The sequence below is a fragment of the Sceloporus undulatus genome, chromosome 1 (assembly GCF_019175285.1).
Source record: "Sceloporus undulatus isolate JIND9_A2432 ecotype Alabama chromosome 1, SceUnd_v1.1, whole genome shotgun sequence".
Classification (NCBI taxonomy): Eukaryota; Metazoa; Chordata; class Lepidosauria; order Squamata; family Phrynosomatidae; genus Sceloporus; species Sceloporus undulatus.
In genome coordinates this window covers 31,513,156-31,519,528 of record NC_056522.1, presented here as the reverse complement: position 1 = coordinate 31,519,528, position 6,373 = coordinate 31,513,156, and positions in this window count along the sequence as shown.

The window sequence follows — 6,373 nt, the reverse complement described above, 5'->3', positions numbered from 1 at the left end:
ATGAACCCTGTCAATGCAGAAAAAGGCTTATTCTGTGAGCTTTAAGGTAAGAAGGAATAAATTAGGCCTGAGCAAGAGCTGACAGGTTGGTGGTCTGTGTTCCTTGCTGACATGCACAGGGTAGCACTGACTGCCACTTTTGGGGTCGGGAAGGAATTTTCCTCCAAGTCAATTGGCCTGAGATCCTGGAGGTTTTTCGCCTTTCTCTGGGCATCCAGCAGCGTTCACCTGTTTGGATGTTTGAAAAATTAATGTATTTTGTTACTGTTGTTAACTACCTTCAAGTCAACATTGACTCAGGGTAACCCCATGGATGAAACATTCTCCAAGCCCCTCTATCATGTTGAGATATAGCAACTTCGCATGCTGAGACCTTCTAGTAATGCATGTCTATGGTATTTTATTGCTTACTAACAACCCCTCCTCATTTCCTGTTTACCCATGAGAACACCTAACCTTTTGTTCCCTGAGGAGAAGAAGCAAGGATGAGTCGCCATTACTACTACTTACCTAACTAATCTCCTTGTCTTTGTCCGGAGCTGATGAAGGATGCTGAGGCAGCATCCTTTCCTAAGATGCATGTAGACTACCTTTTTACCTGATATTTCTTGCAACATGAAGTTAGACCTGTGTATCTCTTCATACACATGATTTTGTAAGTAAACTTGTTTCTTTTTCACTTTTAACCAAGTGACTGTGTTTTTATTGGGGACACATGGGTAAGTGGAGCTAGTTAGCTTGTTCCTGCTCGACCTTATATTCCGCTCTGTTACTCTGCTAGTAAGATTAAACAATCTTGCTTACTTTCCTGAGTTTCTAACGAACCTCATGAAAGAACTACATTTCCCAACACATCAGAGACATAGCCAGGATTTTGGGAAGGGGGAGTACAGATTAAGTGCCACCATTATAATGGGGTTTGGGCATGGCGGTGTGGCAGCACGTACCATTCATTGTATGTAACGGAAGGAGGGGGTCCGGACCCCATGGACTCCCTCTTGGCTACGTCCCTGCCTCCATCCTCATACACGCTACACAGTTCTTTGAAGCTCTGAACTGTAGCCTCCTTAACTGAGACTATCCATCTGGTATGTGGGCCACACTCTTTTTCTCCTATCCTCTACCATTCCAAGCATTGTTGTCTTCTCTAGGGAGTTGTGCCTTTTCATAATGGGACCAAAATACAACAGCCTTAGTTTGCCCATCCTGACCTCTAGGGAGGGTTCAGACTTGATATGTTCCCGTATCCATATCTTCCTGACCATCCATGGTATCCTCAGCACTCCTCCCCAGAACATCATCTCAAATGAGTTGATTTTCTTTCTATCAGCTCTCTTCACTATCTATCTCCCACATTTGTACAGGGCAATGGGAAATACAATGGTATGGAAGATCCTTACCGTAGTGTTCAGTATTATAGCTTTGCATTTGATGACCTTGCCTAGTTCTTTCATAGCTGCCCATCCCAGTCCTAGTCTTTTTCTGATTCCTTGAATGCAATCTCTATTCTGATTGTTGATGGATCCAGGCTATGAGAAATCCTTGCCTTTTTCATTGTCATCATTTTCTAGACTGAATTTATGTAAAACCTTAGTGATCCTTACTGTTATAAAAACCTGCCAAGTTGAAATCAGCAGAGAACAACAAGTCTCTGAAAGAAAATTAATAAAAGATATACCTAGGGAATTTTTGAAATAGGAAGCCCACTTTTGAAAGAAGAAATGCTACAGCATGGCTTTTCCTTCATGATGATGATGATGGACGCTGGAAGATGCCAGGATGTCTTCTACATGGAGAGATGGAAGGAGGTATCTTCACCATTTGCTTGCATAAGGAAGGCTCTTGCCGACATGCCCAGGGTAGCACTGGTCACTACTTTTGGGGTCAGGAAGGAATTTTCCTCCAGGGCAGATTGGCCTGAGACCCTGGAGGTTTTTCGTCTTCCTCTGGGCATCCGGCAGGGACCACTTGTTAGGCTGTTTGGGAGATTCATAAGAATCAAATTAAACTTATAATTTTAAAACTTGCCAAACCAAACAAACGTGGCAAATAGACATAATGCAAAATTAATAAAAATCAGAACCTTGGAAATAGTTCTGCTTCTTTCTCTTTTGTTTTTTCGTTTTTGTGTTTACAAATAGTTGGTTGTGCTTCTCTTGGAGTATCAGAAGTTCAGAGAGAACAACATTTGCCCTCCATTTAGGTGAAATTTTATTTATTTTATGTCACTTCAGAAACCATAGGGCTCTCTATTTTTTGTTTTTTAAATTCGGAGGCAGCCTTTCCTACATAAAAACCTGTAGATGAGCATAGTTGAGGTGTTTACTGTATATACTCATGTATAAGTCTAGAAATTTAGGTAAAAAAATTGACCCCAAAAACCTGAGTCGACTTATCCACAGGGCAGTGTGAGTACTGTACTTTAACACATTTAAAAGAAGGAACCATCTCCTGATGAAAAGCAAAATTATAATATGTGAAGCACTGACCCTCCTCTACTCTCTCATCCACTCAGTCTGAAGAACAAGCACATAGAGTTATGTCTGCTGGAATTTTATAAGTTCTTTGACATTATTTTGCTTTGCTTCACCCTTTAGATCCTTTGTTATATGCCCCTAAATTTTACCCTCGACTTATCCACGGGTCATAGCAAAATCCATAATTTTGGCCCCAAATCTTGCCCTCGACTTATACATGAGGTTGTCGACTTATAGTCGAGTATATACGGTAATCCCTTTACTTGGAGCCCTTTCATACTACACAGTTACAGCATTATGATTCCATGGCAATTGCATGGCTCCATCCAATGGACTATTATTCTTGCCTGCTGAACATCGCTCCATTGGATGAATCCAGTGGGGAAAAAATTCAGCACCCTTGTGGCCCCAGGTTAACAACATTTAGGCAGAGGGCTGGGCAAATGGGTGTCCTTGTTGTGGGGAGGGAAGACATTCTAGATCCCTGGAGCTGGAAACTGAAATACCCATGATGTGACTCTCCAGGCAGCAGCTCTTCCAATTGCTTCCATAGCACAATAGGTATTCCAGCTATGACAGTCCTGCCAGAGAGAGGAGAAGGACAGGAGTAGCTGGGTGGCCATTTTGAGAGAGTGTGCTTGTTGCTGAAGGGGCGGAGCTTCTGTGAGTCACTAGGGGCGGAGCTAGCAGACTAGCTCTATATAACACCTTCCAGAGCCTTCCTGCCAGAGAGAGGAGAAGGAGAGGAGTAGCTGGGCGGCCATTTTGAGTGATTTTTGATTTTGATTTTTTTGAATCCAAACAAATCTACACCAGTGGCATCAGGTTAGGAGCAAAACTTGAGTCAGAAAGGAACATTGGGTCTTACCTGTGAGATGTTCGTTTTCAGCGATGTAGGTGGAAATATCCTATAATGTGGGGTTGATTCCATCTCTTGCTCCGAAATAGGCAGGAAAAACAGACTTGAAGGAGTCGCCACCAGAGGGAGCAACCCTCTCCATCCCTCAGTCAATATTACAGCCGAGGATAGAAAACAAACTCAGAGAGCATTTAATGCAAATCTAAGTATAATCAATGGAAATTATCATAAAGTCACACTAAAAATAACTAACTAACAACCACCCTTGCAAAGTCAAGGGAAAACAGCCTCCTGGGTGGGAAGGATATTTCCACCTACATCGCTGAAAACGAACATCTCACAGGTAAGACCCAATGTTCCTTTTTCCAGCGATGGAGGTGCAAACATCCTATAATGTGGGACTTACCAAAGCTCCCCAAACCAATGGGTGGGTGAACTGAGGCATATCGCTTATGTGAGAATCACTGGATGTGTCTTCCAAAGGAAGCCTCTTCTTGATTCAAGTCAACTCAACAGAGGTGGCATGTAAATGTGGAAGATGAAGGCCATGTCATGTCCTACATTTATTTTAGATGGATGTGATTGTTGGTAGTGCAGAGGAAGTAGCTGCACTGTAAATGGAGTGATCAGCAACTGATCACAACAGAGATATCTCAATCTTCTTGTAGCATGTTAAAATGCATCCAAGACAAACCACAATTTAATTGTGACAAAAAGATGTTGAAATCACTTTTTGAATCAAGTTATTAGAAATGTTGATTTTGTCATCAATGACCTGGATTGGGTCAGTCATTTGGTGTATATGAACCCTTAATATAAACTTGTCAATTTGAATCAGAATTGAGCTGTTAGTAGTTGTGGTTGAAAACAAACACTATTGGTTTTAATTGAAGCCAATTTATATTGTGGAGTAGAGATTGTTGATCGTATTTATTTTGCTTATTGGGAGTAACAAAATGATTTGCATTGCCCTAAGCTGGCATCTATCATTATTTGGAACTCCATCAGGGGCCAAATCAGACAATCCTTCTCGACTGGCAGCACAACCACTGTTCAAAGGGATTTGAACTTATTTGGTATATGTCAGAACAAGTGATTTATCTGTGCCATTTATTGTTGAAATAGCTAGAGGAACCACTCTAGGCTCCTCGTGTTTATGACAAACTATTAATTGAAGCAGATCAGGCACTGTAGGTGTGCCAGTAACACTAGGTCAGATAACTGAGAACAACCTACCTGCTTGAAGGTGTTCTTCATGGATCTTACCCTTTGTTTGGTCAGGTAGACTCTGGTCAGCAATGCATCTACAACCACTCCAAAGTGTTGTAGCTTCTGAAACGGAACTAGGTTGTCCTTTTTATGAGTTAGCAGAAAACCTTTTCTGGATAGGAAGGAAAGCACAACTCGACATCTGTTACATCTTATGGAAGAGAAACAGATCTGATCAGGACATTGTGAAGTTATGGGTATACATGAAGATCTCACTGTTTTAATGTGTCCCTATCAGTGTAGTGAGTGTCACTGAATAAAACAACAGACTGAATGGTAGAGCCTTGTATGGAAAAAGCTTTCCCTGGTAAGCAGTGTGTAGATAATTGTGATGAGGTAGGTGGAATGGGATGCAGAAACAACTACAACTAAGAACAGGGACACACAAAATCATGGAGCTGAAGTGCCTCCAGGGTTTTCTGGAGAATCTCCAGTCTGACCCTGTTTTTGTTTGTTTGTTTGTTTTTAACAAGCGCTGTAGGCCACACATAGCTCTAGAAAAAATGAAAACAGGAGAAACAACTTTCATTGAGCATTAACTATGGCAATCACAAGTGGGATCTGCTGATTCCCATAACGAGGTGAGCTGTAACTATAGACACACACAGAGCTATTGGATTTGGTCTCACAATAACAATCTATGGAGGCCTTATGACCTTCATAAAATCTGTATGAAAATGGAGTATTTGGTGTTGAAGGCCCAGGTTTGGACGGGGAGAACATTCTTCCCTTGAGAAAGATCAGGATCTTCCAGCTTTAATTGCACCGAGGTGTCATTAAATTGTAATATATTAATTATCTTATACAATAATAACATAAAAACAAATATAGCAATAATAAAAGATCATCAGACCCCAAAAGTCTAAGAGATTTCAGGAGCATTCAGGAGCTACTGAAGGGCCCTCATTTTTATTTGTATTTTATATATACATACATACATATATACATATATATATATATTTCAGATCAGATTCCTCTTCTGAGTAGGGTTGCCATAAGTGAGGACCTCCAAACCGGGACAAATGTAGGACAAATGTAGGACAACATTTTCAAATGTAGGACACATTTTTATAAAAATGGAGGACGCACCAAAAATTGAGGGTTTTTTTTAAAAAAATGTTAATATAAATGCATGTTTTTAGGCATGATCAAAATGGAGGACATTTTGGCATTATTCCTAAACAGATGGCAGAAATGTACTTGTCCTCGGGTTCAACTTTACTTCTCAGAAGTGTGTACTTGGGCAAGGGACTGTGGTTTTTCTTCACTGCGCATAAGTTTGTAAAAATCACAGCAAGTTACATTGGCCGTGCCTCAGAGGCTTGTTGATATCAATATCACCATCATCATCATCATCATCACCACCACCACCACTATAATTGGCCAAGAAAGGCAGACTTGTTAGCATTCAAATCGCCATAAATACACAGAAAATGCACTTGCATATATTTAATAATAAAAAAGGCAGGGGTGTATATATTTGATAATAAAAATTAATGTAATAAAATAAAAAACAAGCAATAATAAAAATTACTAAAATAAAACAAAAACAAGCAATAATAAAATTACTAAAATAAAACAAAAACAAGCAATAATAAAATTAATGAAATAAAATAAAAACAAGCAATAATAAAAATTACTAAAACAAAACAAAAACAAGCAATAATAAAATTAATGAAATAAAATAAAAACAAGCAATAATAAAATTAATGAAATAAAACAAAAACAAGCAATAATAAAAATTACTAAAATAAAACAAAAACAAGCA